Source organism: Panthera uncia, chromosome D1 (assembly GCF_023721935.1).
Source record: "Panthera uncia isolate 11264 chromosome D1, Puncia_PCG_1.0, whole genome shotgun sequence".
In the NCBI taxonomy this organism is placed as follows: Eukaryota; Metazoa; Chordata; class Mammalia; order Carnivora; family Felidae; genus Panthera; species Panthera uncia.
Genome location: NC_064808.1, coordinates 14949965 through 14967824, shown reverse-complemented (window position 1 = coordinate 14967824; position 17860 = coordinate 14949965). Strand labels below are relative to the sequence as shown.

Genomic DNA, 17860 nt, shown 5'->3' with positions numbered 1-17860 from the left:
TTATTTTGAGAAAGCAAGAGAGCACCAGTGACGGGAGGGGCAGAGAGAGAGGGAGAGAGAGAATCCCAAGCAGATTTCGCACTGTCAGTACAGAGCCTGATGCAGAGCTTGAACTCACAAACTGTGAGATCATGACCTGAGCTGAAATCAAGAGTCGGACGCTTAATCGACTGAGCCACCCAGATGCCCCAATAGTATTATTTTTTAAAGTTATTTTCTTTACCGGTTTTCCATTTTAAGAATATAGAAATATAGGGGTACCTGGGTGGCTCAGTCAGTTAAACATCTGACTCTTGATCTCAGCCAAGGTCTTGAGCTCAGGGTCATGAGTTCAAGCCCCGCACTGGGCTCTGTGCTGAACATGAAGCCTACTTAAAAAAAAAAATTACATATATATAATTGCCTTTTGTACATTATATCCTGTGACTTTGGTAAATTCACTTATTAGTTCTCATAGTTTCTTTGTAGATTTCTTAGAATTTTCTGCAGCAAAATCATGTCACATGCAAATAGAGGCAGTTTTGCTTCTTCCTTTACAATCTTGGTAAGGGTCTTTCTTTTTTCTTTCTTTATTGCACAGAGTAGGACCTCATTACAATATTAAATAGAAGTGGTAAGAGCAGATAGCATTGATTTGGCCAGAAAGTTTTCAGTCTTTAGAATTAAATATGAGGTTTTTCATGGATGCCCTTTAATAGGTTGAGGAAATTTGCTTTTATTCTTAGTTTGGTGAGAATTTTTATTATGAATGGGTATTCAATTTTTTATTTTTCTGAATGTATTGAGTGACATGTGATTTTTCCCCTTTCTGATGTTCATGTGGATAAATCCACCTTAGTCGTGATTTATTATCATTTTCACATATCATTGGATTTCTTTAACATTTTATTAATTACTTTCGCATCTATCCAAAGAGGTATTTTAGGCTACGGTTTTCTTTTCTTGTAATATCCTTGTCTGTTCTGAGTGTCAGGATTATTCTGACATTAAAACATTAATCATAAAAACACTGTGATTAAACTCATAAAATGCGTTTGGAAGTATTTCCTCCTATCTTTTCTGAAAGAGTTTATATAAGATTGGTAATTTTTTTTAAGTGTCTCTTTTTCTAAGAAGACTTGAACTTTTAAGTTAGGTTCAATCTGCTTCTTGTAAGCTCTTTTCCTAACATTTCTCATACATATAATTATTTGCTTAAATTCTACTTTTCTTGGGGCACCTGGGTGGCTAAGTCAGTTAAGCATCTGACTTTGGCTCACGTCATGATCTCGCAGTTCGTGAGTTTGAGTTCTGCATCAGGCTCTCTGCTGTCAGCAAAGACCCCGCTTTGGATCCTCTGTCCCCCTTTCTCTGTCCCTCCCCAGCTTGTGCTTGCTCTCTCTCTCAAAAATAAATAAAACATTAAAAAAATTCTGCCTTTCTTATTAGACCGTAAGTTCCAGGAAAGCATTTATCTATCTTGCTTACTCTATGTTCCTAGCATCTAGCCAAGTGCCTGGTTCACGGTATATATAAATGAATACTTACTGAATTACATTAAATTAAAGGGAAAGTAAGAGACTAGGAAAACAGAATTGTGGCAAAATACTGAAGACAATATAAAAAGTTTTCCTTTTAATTTTTTTATTTTAATTTTTTATTTGAGCATAATGGATGCACAATGTTACATTAGTTTCAGGTGTACAACAGAGTAATTCAACATCTCTGTATGTTTTGCTGTGCACACCACAAGTAGTTACCGTCTGTCACCATACAAGTATTATAATATAAGTGATTATATTATATGATGTACCTTTTATTCCTATGATGTATTCATTCCATAACTGGAAGCCTATATTTCCTACTCCCCTTCACCCATTTTTCCCATATCCATACCTTCCTCCCCTCTGGCAGCCATCAATTTATTTTCTGTATTTATAGATCTGATTATGCCTTTTGTTTGTGTATTAATTTTTTTTTTTAGATTATACATATGAGTGAAATTACATGATATTTGTCTTTCTCAGTCTGACTTACTTCACTTAGCATAATGCCCTCTAGGTCCATCTATGTTGTCACAAAAGTCAAGACCCCATCCTTTTTTATGGTTATATAATATCCCATCATATATATATATATATATATATATATATATATATATGTGTGTGTGTGTATATATATGTGTGTGTGTATATATATATATATGTATATATATTTGGTACACATATATGCACACACACACATATATACCACATCTTCTTTATCCATGCATTTATTGATAGACACGAGTTGGCACATCTTGGCTATTATAAATAATGCTGCAATAAACATAGGGGTGCATATATAAAAGTCTTCCTTATTAAAAAAATTACATTGCAGCAAAAAGAACAATGAACCCTAGATGGATGGTATTGTATTAATAAATGAAAGAAAAGAAAAGAAAATTCACCTCCTATTTTCATTTATTCTTCTCAGTTAAAGAGGGTGCTCTTTGGACTGGAAAAGATAAAATGAACAGTAGTTCCAGGGAATAAAATCAAACATAACTGAGATTATAAGAGATCACCTAACTGCTTTAAATGAACTTAAGTTTCTGGATCTAGTTTATATTCCAAGGTACCGAGGCCTAGTAGATAAGCTGACTGAACCACTGCCGGCAGTGTTTAGAAAGTGGAAATTGTGAGGGTACCTGGGTGGCTCAGTCAGTTGAACATCTGACTCTTAATTTCAGCTCAGGTCATGATCTCATGGTTAATGGGAGCAAGCCCTGTGTCGGGCTCTGTGCTGACAGGATGGAGCCTGCTTGGGATTCTCTCTCCCTTTCTCTCTGCCCCTCCCTCCCTCATGCTTTCTCTCTCTCTCAAAATAAGTAAACTAGAAAGAAAGAAAGAAAGAAAGAAAGAAAGAAAGAGGAAATTGTGCCCATCATGGGGAGGGAAGGGGAGAGAAGTTCCAAATGTAGAGGCAGGGACCCAATATTCAGAAGGTCATTTCAGCAGACTGAAGCCTGGTGACCTTGACATCTATCTTGGGTGATATTCTTCAACTATTTATTAAAAAGAATCAATATCTATACCTATTCAGAAAAGGAAGTTGTGTTAACTGTAAGTCTATCAGAGTTTATTGAAGAAGAAGTTAGGGGGGAGGATGTGGGGATGGAGGGGAGAAGAGAAGAGGGAAAAGGAAAGCAAGAGAGCCCATGCTTGGTGGGTAAGAAGACCTGGTTTCAACCCCAGCTCTTTCACCTCTTAGTAAAATGACATTGGGCAAGTTACTGAATCTCTATAAGCCACATTTCCCAATTGGTGAAATAGAAATAATAAGAGAACAACCTATTTCATAGGGTAGTCCTGAGGTTTAAATCAAATAATATGTCTAAAATGGTTATTTATTTCTCAAAATCAGTGATAACTGTGAAGTGACAGGAGCGATGGTACATGATGTTAATGGCGGTAACATTGAAGGAGGAGGGAATGACACAGCCAGTGCAAACTTCTTCCCTTTGTGAAGGGATTACAAGACTGGTAAATCCGGAGAAAACTATACTTAGCATGGCTATATTCATAATATTTGTTTAGTTTAGTTGAATCTTAGCAGGACCTTGGCACCCTCTCCATGATATCCTTATGAATAAGCAGAAGGAATAGAGGATGGGTAATAAATAAGTGGTTGAAAATCATACCAAAAATGTGCTAATTAATGGGTTCAGATCATGCTAAAGGGACATCTCCAGAAGTAGAATTCTGGGCTCTGTCCTTAGCCATTCTTCTTCTTTCTTAATCCATTATTTGAATGAGAGCATTGATGGCAAGCTAATCAGAGTTGGGAGGGATAGCTAAGAAGCTGCCTAAAAGAAACAGGATCTGAAAAGAAATAGTATAATATAGTGGAGCAAATATGGACGTAGTATCATGGGTCTGCAACCACTAGCTGTGTGGCCTTGAGTAAGTTAAGTAACCACCTGAGCCTTTGTTTCCTCATAATACCATTCGTCTCCTGGTAGTTGTGAGAATAAAATGTGTGTGTGTGTGTGTGTGTGTGTGTGTGTGTGTGTGTATGTATTAGTTATCTATTGCTATGTGATATATTTACCCCAAACCTTAGAGGCTTAAAACAATAAACATTTATTATTTCACACAGTTTCTAAGCATCAGGAATGCAGAATCAACTTGCTTGGATGGTTCTCCCTCGTAAGACTGAAATCAAGATTTAGGTTGGGGCTGCAGCCGTCTGAAGGCTTGCTCACTTGTATCACTGTTGGCAGGAGGCCTCAGCAGTTCACATGTTCCTCATGATTATGGCAGTGACTTCCCCAGAAAAAGTGATCTCAGAGAGAGCAAGCAGGATGCCACAGTGCCTTTTATGAACTAGTCTCTGAAGTCACACACTGTCACTTTCATTCTATTCTATTCATTAGAAATGAATCAGTAAGTTTAGCCCATACTCAAGGGGAAAAGAATTGGGATCCACCTTCAAAAGATTTTGTAGATGTATCTGAAAACCACCACAATATAAAAAGCACTCTATATAGTGCTTAACTCTTAGTAGGTACCCCATATATGGCACCTATTATTATACTGTTATTGGTATACACCTAATACATGTGCTCTTTAAAGCCATTGTGGGCAGGACAAGAAAATCTCATGATTCTTCATATTCCTGGCAAATACAGAGAAAGAAGCACCATGTATCACTATATTCATTACATCTGTTTTGTAAGCTAACATGAATGGACTATGTTGCATGAAGAACAGTACTGATAAAAATACATTTTAGTAACACTTAATAGGTGTACCTAAAATGTCTTGTCATCCTGCAAATACCAGTGACATGAATAATTTGAATGACAGTTCACCCCAAAATTGATTTTGTTAGTTTTATTAAGAATTTTATACTTATACTTAAATATAGGTATGGCTCATCTGAGAATTCATTGAATTTTAATTGTGTACTATACCAACTTGTCTGTCTGAGGGTTCTGGTCTCCTTTCCACTTAAAAATGGGCCACAACTGGGGCGCCTGGGTAGCTCAGTTGGTTAAGCGTCCAACTTCCGCTACGCTCATGATCTCACAGTTCGTGAGTTTGAGCCCCACATTGGGCTCAGTGCTGACAGCTCAGAGCCTGGAGCCTACTTCAGATTCTGTGTCTCCCTCTTGCTCTCTGCCCCTCCCCCACTCACACTGTGTGTGTGTGTGTGTGTGTGTGTGTGTGTGTGTGTCAAAAATAAATAAACATAAAAAAAAACAAAAAATGGGCCACAGCTAAGACTGACAGAGAGGCCCCAGTCTACAGCAAAGATAAGACTTGTTAGTTCACACACCTTCCCTGAGGGCAAGAAGCAATTTGGGGGAGAAATAAACCAACAAACAAAAAAAGTATTTTATCAACAAAGGGCTCAATTAAGCAGGAGCGTTAATGTTTACAGTAAAAATGTAGAAGCCAGAATTAATATGGCTAAATCACTGGGTAATCTAGATTTCCTCTGTTTACATATACATTTGTGTCTATATGGGTACAGAATGTCCGTCAGTAGCCTTAAGGATTGTCTGATGTTCACTGTAAACAAAAACATGAGAACTCTGTAACTTCAGGTAGACAGAGCAATTACTGGGTCATTTTGATAAGATACGATCATTAAAGTGAAGATATTTTCACACCTTAAGCCGATTAATTTTCTAGTCTTTTGATTTGCATTAAACATTAGACAGATCCTCAGGCTAGTGTCTGACGTGGTTGAACTCTTTAATATCTTAACAACATAGCGGTCAAACAACTAAGGTGTTCAAAATATAGTCACTAATTTGAAAGTAAGTAAAAATGGACCCTGAAGAGCTAGTGTTTACAGGGTTTACATGTGTCTTAGTAGGCAGGGCAGGAAGTCTCTTAAGCGTTTCCCAGGGAACCTCTTATAAATGCATAATCTTCAAATACTGATTAGGTCATCAGCTGCAGATAAAAAGTAGTGAGAGTAGTCTAAAGTGTTGCTAGCCTTAGCCACTCAATTAAGTTCCTAGAACCGATTTCAGACATGGAGGGTGGGGGCTTCCCACACAACACCAGCAAGGTGTCCAAGAATTCATCTTAATTCACCTAAATTCTGACACTATCAACCTGGAAATAGCATCAGATTCCACAGAGTAAGGGTTCTGGCCTACAAGACTGCCCCTCACCTCCTTACTTCAGATGCCAGTCACAAGCCCAGGCTGTTAACCTGTACTTTTGACCAATTAACTATATATATCAGAGGTTCCCAGTACTTCCTCCTCAAGTTTGAGAGTAACTTGCTAGGGCAGCTCACAGAACTCAGAGAAACATTCTACTTACTGGATTATCAGTTTATTCTGAAAGGATTTAACTCAGAAGCAGATAAAAGAGACGCATAAGGCAAGGTATGGGGAAAGGGCGCTGGGCTTGCCTGCCCTCTCCAGTTGCACCACTCTCCCCGAAGCTCCCCATATTCCCCAACCCAGAAGCTCTCAGAACCCCATCCTTTTGTGTTTTTATGAAGGCTTTATTTTAGGTGTGGTTGATCAAATCATTGGCTTCTGGAGGTGGAGCTCAATCTCCAGCCCATCTCTCCTCCCTGGCAGTAGGGGGATGGGACTGAAAGTTCCAACCCTCTAATCCCAAGGTTGGTTCTGGCAGCCACATCCTTAGGTGCTTTCAAAAGTCACTCATTCACATAACAAAAGACACCTTGATCACTCTGAACACTTAGGAAATTCCAAGTGTTTTGGGAGCTGTGAATCAGGAACTGTGCATGAAGACCAAATACATACGAGATATATATTGTGGTCATCCCAATGACCAAATATATATATTTTATAAATCACATTATCACAGCCACACACTGACAGTTGTGATAAGTGTTATCAGAAAAGAGAGTCACTAGAGACCCAAGCGGTGAAGAGAAAATCCAAATTAAAAACGGTATTTGATCCACAGAAGCACAGTGTTGGGTGTTTGCACAGTGCAAGCACTGGGTGTTATGTGGAAACCGATTTGACAATAAATTTCATACTAAAAAAATAAAAAAATAAAAAATAAATAAAAATGGTATTTGAGGTCAGTTACCATGTAGCAGTCAAATAAATGATTTTATGAATCTTTTTTCTCCTTGAGGATATCTTTCTATTACGTTCCAGGACAATAAGCCATATTTATAATGTTGAGTCAGAATTAATAAGCAAAGGGTAACTATGTTTACTATTATTTTTTAGTAAGACAAGGAAGTTTGCGATGCAGTTTAGAGATACTCCTATCCACTGTGCTTAAAATTGGGAAAATAAAATTGACATTTGAGTAAGCTTTTTACTTATTATCTTACATAGAATGCTGTAGAATGCACATAGAAGGGGTCACTAGCGGCCCCTGGAAATACTGTGTACTGATCAGCATCAGGAGTGTTGCACGTCCTATTCCATGAATAATAAAATAATTATAACAGGCATTATTTAAATGTGTCAGGAACTGTGTTAAATCTTTTCATGCATTATAGTATTGAATCTTCTCAACCACCATTTGAGAAAATATTACCATCTCTGGTTTAAAGACTAGGGAGTTGAAGCATAGCAGATAAGTAATTTGCCCAACATTAAATAAGTGGTAGATCCCGGAAGCAATATGAGGTCTGAGTACCTCCATCCCGGTTTACTCTCTCAGTCTAAGTGTTTATGGTGATGAGAGATACCCTTTCTGAGGAAGAATGATGTGATACCTTCTAACTTATTTTCAAAGAATTAGTGAGGATCCTCTCTTTTATTTCTTACTTATTTACATGACCCTTTCTCATGCTGTGGTAAACTCAATAATGGCACCCAAAGATACCCAGGTCCTAATGCCTAGAGCCTGTGAATGTCATTTTATTTGGCAAGAAGAACTTTGCAGATAGGATTAAGTTAAGGATCTTGAGTTGGGGGAGATTATCCTGGATAATATAATCACTTGTAAGTGGCAGACAAGGTTTGATGACAGGAGAGGAAAAAAGTAGTGTGAAAGCCAAAACCACTGGGAGGAAAGGGCCACAAGCCAAGGAATAAGGACAGCCTCTAGAAGACTGAAAAGCCAAGGAAACAGTCTCCCCTAGAGAAGAAGGAACCAGCCCTGCAGACACGCTGATGTTAGCCCTGTAAGACACATGGTGGACTAATGGCCTCCAGATCTGTTAAGAAAATAAATTTCGGTTGTTTCAAGCCACTAAGTTTGTGCTACTTTATTACAGCAACCATAGAAATCTAATATACACCCTATATTACTGGCTTCATGGCTAATTTGCTTCCTACTTCGTCCTTGTGTTTTTCCTGTACTTTGTAATTATTTTATTACTAGCTTGAATTCGGCTATAAAGTGTGTGAATAACAGATATGTGAAAGCACTATTTCAGATCAAGTTGAAGGAAGAGTGTACAGAATTTAGCTAAGCTGCTCCATGGTATTGCTGCCTCAGCATCCAATTTGTTTGGCCTGCAGGGACCTTAAACTGACACTAGTCTCCTTGTGCAATCCAATGCTCTGGATAACAGCTGGAAGAGCCACAAGCAATTGAGTTCCTGATGTGACTTCCCTAACAACCCTTGTGATCAGCAGTCTCCCCTACCTCCCAGGGCCTTCCCCTGGTGCGCCCCTTAAACAAGACCCCCATGGAACTCACTAAAGCCTCACTTGTTTGGTTTGAATTGACCAATCTGGCCTTAGCCTGGGGACCCCAAAGCACTCCTCCCACAGACCCTAATAAAGGCATGTTGCCCCAGGTCCTATCGCTTTCTGTCTGCACCTTGCCTTGACCTCCCCCTGTGATCCCTCAGAGTGTGCTTTGTGCTTCTTCCAGGACCTGTCAGAAATACATGTATCTATTTCAGTTTCTCTTGTGGGCTACTGTTGAACCAAGACTCACCTTCTGGCACCCCGTACTCCACTTAATGTTAATTTAACAAAGTCATAGCAAAGAGATATTTTGAGAGAATATTCTGTGGCTATCCCATATCCTAGCCTTTCCTCTGGCCACAACAGAAAAGAGAAAGTGTTGCTAGGTATATGATGAAAGGAAATACTTCAGGATGAGGGATCAACCCACTTATAGAAAAATGTTGAGCAACAAGAGTCAAACTAATTAATCATGAGTCACATTTCTGACTAGAAATAGAATAAGTTTCCCCCGCTCCCACCACTCCTTATTTGAAAATTTTCAAACCTACAAGAAAGTTATAAAGACACCTCTATGCCCTTTACCTGGATTCACCAAATACTGACATTTTGTTACATTTGTGCATGGCAGGTAGGTAGGTAGGTAGGTAGGTAGATAGATGATAGATAGATAGATAGATAGATAGATAGATAGATAGATAGATGATAGATCATTTGAAACTAAGTTACAGGAATCCTGACACCTTACCCCTACATACTCCTAACAATAAGGGTATTCTCGTATTCTCCTGCATAATCCCTATGTCATTATCACATTTAACAAAATGAACAATAATTCCATAACATCATCTAACATCTAATGCAAGTTACAATTTCCCTGATTGTTCTCAAATATATTTAGCTGTTTGTTTTCTGACCCCGGATAGAATCAAGGTTTACACATTGTACTTGGTAACGTCTCTTTGGTTTCTTGTAATCTGGAATAAATCCTCTACTGTTTTGTTTTTCATGACATGTTTTTCTTGTTTTGCCTGACCTTCCCTGCACTCGCTTGTAAATACCACAGGGGCAGGGATTTCAGTCCCTTTTGTTCATTGCTGTATCCTCAGCATTGAGAATGGTGCCTGACACATATTAAGACTTAGTAAATATTTGTTGAATAAGTAAATGAGCGAATGACTAAGTAATATAAGAGTATCATGAAAGGTGATTTAGAGGATGCCAAGAGGACCGAGAAGCTAGTCTGTTGTTCATATGTAACTCTTACCTCTGTGTTCCAGTTAGATGTGTTCCAGGCTGGAGCAACAAGCTCATTCTACAACTAAAATGGGAAAATATAAAATAATAAGTGTAAGTAAAAACTGAGTTAAAAAATGCCCAATTGAAAAAATTGGTCGAGAAAAAGAGGCATGATAATATGTACCTTAACAATAAAATAGCAAGAGACTTGAACTGAGTCTTGAGCACAGGATGATGTGACTGTAAAGAAGCTAAATTAGCCTTGGATTAATACAAAAAGAACAGAGGCCTTCAAGAGAAGATGTTTGTTTCGCCCTATGCATTCCTTCTTCCATTCAAGAAGTATTTTTTTAAGTTTTACTTATTTATTTAAGTAATCTCTACAGCTAATGTGGGGCTTGAACTCAATGACCCCGAGATCAAGAGTCGCATGCTCCTCCAACGGAGCCAGCCAGGTGCCCTTCAACAAGTGTTTATTGAGTGCCTGCTGTATGCCAGGCACTAGTTTATAGGTTCCTGAAGGTCATCTGTTTTAACCATGCACTAATAGTGGGAAGACAGTTTCGTTTTCAAGGGAAGGGAGGTAATTACCACAGAAATAAAACTATTGTGTTATTTGGAGACATTTTAATTGTATTGATTGACTTAAAAATTGCTTGTTTTCAGCCCATCGCTCTAATTAGAGAAATACATCTCTGAGGGGAAATGGCCTACCATTGGCATGAATGACCATGACAAAGTACAGTAATCCCTGCCTCTTTTTCCTGAAGGAACTTTCCCATGATTGTTTAGATCAGCCTGAGTAGGCTTCTGTGACACTTAACCACTGAGGGGAACAAAAGAGACTGTGCTGGATGAATTTTTTTAAAGCCCGTAAGGGGTGAGTCTCGTTTGAGCGGCCAACGTAAGACAGGATTTCATCTGTGAACTTTGTTTTCTTGTCCAACTCCAGTTTCCACAGGTTTCCGTCTTCCTTTGCTCGCCAGTCAAAAGGAAAAATACTCACATGATTATTAGAAATACTGGAGCAGTAAATTGTTTGAGGGACTTGAAACACCCTTTTTCCTCTCCCTTCAAAGCCTTAAATGATACTTGCTGTATTGAAGCTTACAGATCATTAAAAACAGGCCTGCCAGGATGATGTAATACATGTTTTAGTTTCAAAAAAAAAAAAAAAACCTCTACCACACTAATCTTTGAGTCATGAAGAATTTTTCTTTTCTAATTTTAGTATTTTGGGGGCATTCCAGCACCTTTTCATCGCCTACCATATACAAAACGCCCTTATATTCCGTGAGCCAAAAATGAAGCTGGTGTCACCTCTAACAACTATGAATTCCTAGCCCATTTCAAATATGTTCTTATTTGCTCACTTATTTCATTGTGGAGCTGCTCCCAAGGACTAGTGTCCTGGAAAAGCAGAAATAACACAGAAGAAGCGCAGTAGTTCTATGGGCATCGAGAGCACCATTACAAACCTGAATTTTTTTGCATCTTTGTGGCTTCAGTTGAGAGTAACTGTAGATTGGCAGAGACCGGGCTGTCTCCCAATTTGACCCTTGGTGAAGCTAAAATCTACAGGGGCACCCTGGTAGCTCAGTCGGTTAAGCATCTGACCCTTGATTTTGGCTCAGGTCATGATCTCACAATTGTGAGATCAAGCTCCATGTCTCTCTCAAAATAAAATAAAATAAAATAAAATAAGGCTAAAAACTACTTAACAACTAAGGATAGCCTACTTCCTGTCACTTACCGTCAGGGAAACATAAAAGGGCCAGACTAACAAAAAGAGGAAATCACATTTGTTAAGTGCCTACAGTGAGGTAGGCACTGTGAAAGGCACTTTTTACTTATTTATTTTTATTTGTTTTTTTAATTATCTTTTTTATGAGAATTTTATTTATTTATTTATTTATGTATTTATTTATTTATTTTACTTTACTTTACTTTACTTTACAGACATACTTTAGAGTATGAGTGGGGGGAGAGGGACAGAGGGAGGGAGAGAGAGAATCCCAAGCTGAGCGTGGAGCCTGACTCAGGTCTTGATCCCAGGACCCTACTTGGGATTCTCTCTCTCCCTCTGTCTCTGCCCCTCCCCCACTTTCATGCACACACATGCATGTTCTCTCTCTCTCTCTCTCTCTCTCTCTCTCTCAAAATAGATACACATTAAAAAATCAAAAAGAAGGGTGAAAGTACAAGAAGATATTTTGAGAGAGACCACATTCACATAATTTTTATTACAGTTTATTGTCATAATTATTTTATTTTATTATTAGTTAATTATTGTTGATCTCATACTATGCCTAATTTATAAATTAAACTTTACCATAGATATGTACGTATAGGAAAAAACATATATAGGGTTCAATACTATCCCTGGTTTCTGGCATCCACTGGGGGTCCTGGAATGTATCCTATGCAGATAAGGGGGTTACTACTATATTGTCCCTATATAATAGACAGGAAAACTGAGGCTCATGACTAATTTGTTCAAGGACATACAATAGGTAGTGGAGAAGAAATTCTAAAACTGATTCTGTGTGGCTTCAAAGTTATACCCTTTCTACTACTTCTTCCTTCTTCTCTGACCAATCCTTCCCATTGTCTCTTGTTCCTCATCCTAAATGTTGTCATTGCCCAGTGTTCTATACTGGGCTCATTACTTTACTCACTACACATAGTTACTGAGCAGTCTTACCTCTTGACTTTCCCACTGCCTTAGGCAAATGACTTCTAAGTCTGTATTTTTAGCCCTGAATACCCCCAGAGCACCGGTCGCATACAGCCAGGGTCCTATCAGGCTCGTACATCTCTACTTGTATGTCTGACAGTTACTTCATTTCAACATGTCAGAAACAGAACTTCTCACCCTCATCCTTGGATCTGCGTCTCCTCTTGGGTTCCCCGCTCTATCATTCTAGACTCTATAGACTCATTCTAGACTCCTCCTTTCCTCTCTCCCTTCACATGTAGTCAGCTAAAAAGCCCCACTGAGGGGTGCCTGGGTGGCTCAGTTGGTTAAGTGTCTGACTTTGGCTCAGGTCATGATCTCACAGTTCCTGAATTCAAGCCCCGTGTCAGGCTGTGTGCTGACAGCTCGGAGCCTGGAGCCTGCTTTGGAGTCTGTGTCTCTCTCTCTCTCACTCTCTGCCCCTCCCCCGTTCATTCTTTGTCTCTCTCTCTCTCTCTCTGTCTCTCTCTCTCTCTCTCTCAAAAATAAATAAACGTTAAAAAATTAAAAGTAAAATAAAAAATGAAAAGTCCCACTGATCCTACCTTCAGAATAGTTCTTGAATCTCTGACCTTTCCTTTTGATTCCCATTATCATCACCCCAGTTCTTACTTGAACCTTTACAGTCTCTCTTACCCATTTTACTCCCTTCAGAGTCCAGTGACCTATACACAAAGAAAATCTGACTGTGCCGATATTCTTCTTTTACTTAAAACCATTTAAAGGTATCCCCATCATCTACAAAATGAAGCACATAAAGCTTTCTGCGACCTGATCTCTGCCTCCCTCTTCAGCCTCATTTCCAGCAACCCCTTGCCTTGAAATCTCTTCAGTTTTACTCAACTCAATTACAGTAGTTCCCCTCATCTCACATGTTGTTTCCCATCAGGATGCCTTTGTTTAGGCCCTGCCAGTAGCACTACCACCCCATCTTTTCACCCAGAAAAAACCCGACTTCAGTATTCATTACTGGTAGCACCTTCTCTAGAACACCTTCCCTCAGCAGTCCTCTACCTGCCCCTACCAAGTGGGCTAACCCTTGTCCTTTATGTTCTAAGCTCTCTGCCAGTACATTATCAACATGTTTTGAAATCAGTTGTTTGTCTTCTCCATTAGACTTGAAGTTCTTTGGGCACAGAGACCATGCCTTATTGAATTTTGTAATCCTGGTGAATAGCCCAATGCCTGACACAGGGAGGACTCTTACTAACTATTTAACTTTTTTTTCTCCCTCAGGAAGGGAGTTTAGTGATTCTTCACTTACGTATAACACCCAGTGTTCATCCCAACTAGTGTCTTCCTTAATGCCCCTCACCCCTTCACCCCTTCCCCTCACCCAACACCCCACCAGCAACCCTCAGTTTGTTTTCTGTATTTAGGAGGCTCTTATGGTTTGTCTTCCTCTCTGTTTTTATATTATTTTTGCTTCGCTTCCCTTATTTTCATCTGTTTTGTGTCTTAAATTCCATATATGAGTGAAATCATATGATATTTGTCTTTCTCTGACTGACTTATTGTGCTTAGTGTAAACACTCGAGTTCCATCCACATTGTTGCAAATGGCAAGGTTTCATTCTTTTTTGTCACCAAGTAATATTCCATTGAATATATATATCGCATCTTCTGTATCCATTCATCCATAGATGGACATTTGGGCTTTTTCCATACTTCGGCTATTGTTGATAGTGCTGCTATAAACATTGGGGTGCATGTGCCCCCTTGAAACAGCACACCTGTATTCTCTGGATAAATACCTAGTAGTGCAATTGCTGGGTTGTAGGGTAGTTCTATTTTTCATTTTGTTAGGAACCTCCACACTGTTTTCCAGAGTGGCTGCACCAGTTTGCATTCCCACCAGCAGTGCAAAAGAGATCCTCTTTCTCCACATCCTCACCAACATCTGTTGTTGCCTGAGTTGTTAATGTGTGCCATTCTGACTGGTGTGAGGTGGTATCTCACTGTGGTTTTGATTTGTATTTCCCTGATGATGAGTGATGTTGAGCATCTTTTCATGTGTCTGTCAGCCATCTGGATGTCTTCTTTGGAAGAGTGTCTATTCATGTCTTTTGCCCATTTCTTCACTGGATTCTTTGTTTCTTGGGTGTTGAGTTTGATATGTTCTTTATAGATTTTGGATACTAACCCTTTATCTGATATGTCATTTGCAAATATCTTCTATTCCATCGGTTGCCTTTTAGTTTTGCTGATTGTTTCCTTTGCTGTGCAGAAGCTTTTTGTCTTGATGATATTCCAGTAGTTCACTTTTGCTTTTGTTTCCCTTGCCTCTGGAGACATGTCAGGTAAGAAGTTGCTGTGGCTGAGGTCAGAGAGGTTATTGCCTATTTTCCCCTCTAGGATTTTGTTGGCTTCCTGTCTTACATTTAGGTCTTTCATCCATTTTGAGTTTATTTTTGTGTATGGTGTAAGAAAGTGGTCCAGGTTCATTCTTCTGCATGTCGCTGTCCAGTTTTCCTGATACCATTTGCTGAAGAGACTCTCTTTCTTCCATTGGATATTCTTTCCGGCTTTGTCAAAGATTAGTCGGCCATACTAACGGGTCTCTTTCTGGGTTCTCTATTCTGTTCCATTGATCTGTGTGTCTGTTCTTGTGCCAGTACCATACTGTCTTGATGATTACAGCTTTGAAATACAGCTTGAAGTCTGGGATTGTGATGCCTCCAGCTTTGGTTTTCTTTTTCAGGATTGCTTTGGCAATTCGGGGTCTTTTCTGGTTCCATACAAATTTTGGGAGTGTTTGTTATAGCTCTGTGAAGAATGCTAGTGTTATTTTGATAGGGATTGCACTATTTAACTTTAATTGAACAATAACATGTGATGTCTCAAAAATGCCTTCTATATTGGAGACTCAAACCAGATCCTTCTCTAGGTAGATTAAATCTGACAACTATTAAAATACAAGGACATCAACCACACAAAAAAGCAAACAACCTGATTTAAAAATGGGCAAAGTAACAGACACATGGAACGATGCTCAGCGTCACTCATCATCAGGGAAACACAAATCAAAGCCACACTGAGATGCCACCTCACACCAGTCAGAGTGGCCAAAATGTACAAATCAGGAAACTATAGATGCTGGCAAGGATGTGGAGAAACAGGAATCCTCTTGTACTACTGGCGGGGATGCAAACTAGTACAGCCACTCTGGAAAACAGTATGGAGGTTCCTCAAAGAGTTAAAAATAGAACAACCCTATGACCCACCAATAGCACTGCTAGGAATTTACCCAAGGAATACAGGAGTGCCGATGCATAGGGGCACGTGTACCCCAATGTTTATAGCAGCACTTTCAACAATAGCCAAATTATCGAAAGACCCTAAATGTCCATTAACTGATGAATGGATAAAGAAGATGTGGTTTATATATACAATGGAATACTATTTGGCAATGAGAAAGAATGAAACCATGCCATTTGCAGCAACGTGGATGGAACTGGAAGGTATTATGCTGAGTGAAATAAGTCAGTCAGAGAAGGACAGATATCATATGTTTTCATTCATATGTGGATCTTGAGAAACTTAATAGAAGACCATGGGGGAGGGGAAGGGGGTTACAGAGAGGGAGGGAGGCAAACCATAAGAGACTCTTAAATACAGAGAACAAACTGAGGGTGGATGGGAGAGGTGGGGGAGAGGGGAAGATGGGTGACAGGCATTGAGGAGGGCACTTGTTGGGATGAGCACTGGGTATTGTACATAAACCAATTTGACAATAAGTTATATTTTAAAAAATGATCAAAGAACTTGAACAGACATTTCTCCTAAGAAAATATATAAATCATAGTCAGCCATGAATGAAATGAAAGGATGCAATGAAAGATGCTCAACATCACTAATCATTAGGGAAGTGCAAACCCAAACTACAATGAGATACCACCTCACACACATACTAGGATGGCTCGTATTAAAAACAACAACAACAGAAAGTAACAAGCATTGGCAAAGATGTGGATAAACAGGAATCCCGTGCACTGTTGGTGGGATTGTAAAATGGGCATGGATACTATGGGAAGGCGTATGGTGGTTCCTCAGAAAATTAAAAGTAGAATTACCATGTAATAAGTCAGTGATTCCATCTCTAGGTATATACTCAAAAGAACTAAAAGCAGGGTCTCAAAGAGATAGCTGCACACCCATGTTCGTGGCAGCATTATTCACAACAGCTAAAATGTGCAAGCAACCCAAGTGTCTATCAGCGGATCAGTGGATAAGGAAACCGTGGTACACATATACAATGGAGTTTTATTCAGCCTTAAAAATGAAGGAAATTCTGACATATGCTACAACATGGACGAACCCTGTGGATATCACTGCTGAGTGAAAGAAGCCAGTAGCGAAAAGGCAGATATTATATGATTCCACTTATATGAGTTACTCAGAGTATCCATAATCATAAAGACAGAAAGTAGAATGGTGATTGCCAGGGCCAGGGTGGGAATGGGAGTTAGTGTTTAATGGGTGTAGAGTTTCAGTTTTGCAAGATAAATCCATCTGGAGATGGGTGGTGGTGATGGTTGCATGACAATATGAATGTACTTAATACTACTGAACTATATATTTAAAAATGGTTAAGATGGCTGGGGTGCCTGGGTGGCTCAGTCAGTTAAGCATCCAACTTCGGCTCAGGTCATGATCTCACGGTTCATGAGTTCGAGCCCTGCATTGGGCTGACAGCTCAAAGCCTGGAGCCTGCTTTGGATTCTGTGTCTCCCACTCTCTTTGTGCCTCCCCCACTCGGATTCTGTCTCTCTCTCTCTCTCTCTCTCTCTCAAAAATAAACATTAAAAAAATTGTTTTTAAGTGGTTAAGATGGTAAATTTTTTGTTATGTGTATTTTACCACAATAAAAAAATTGAAAAAAGCAAAAACAAAAGATAACACAGGACAGGGGAAGAAGTCTAAGAGTTAGTAAGCTTCTTGAATTGGCACCACGGTCCCCCCAGTACAGACAGTATCCAACCATGTTTTCATGAGCCTACCCTAGGACCCAATAATTCCCAAATAGCCAGTCTGGGGTATGGCCAGAGAACCTGTAACTTTAATAAGCACCTCAGGGTGCCTGGGTGGCTCAGTCAGCTAAACCTCTGACTCTTGATTTCAGTTCAGGTCATGATCCCACAGTCATGAGATCGAGCCCCACATCAGGCTCCATGCTGAGCCTGGAGCCTGCTTAAGATTCTCTCCCTCGCTCTCTCCCTCTCTCTCAAATATATATATATAATTTATATATATTTAATTTAT

At 39.3% G+C, this 17860-nt stretch overlaps 1 protein-coding gene across 2 annotated transcripts in view; it reads left to right on the top strand.

Annotated features, from left to right (window-relative positions):
• Positions 1-17860, top strand: part of CSTPP1 (centriolar satellite-associated tubulin polyglutamylase complex regulator 1) — a 198307-nt gene that overhangs the window by 122980 nt on the left and 57467 nt on the right. The window lies entirely within an intron of this gene.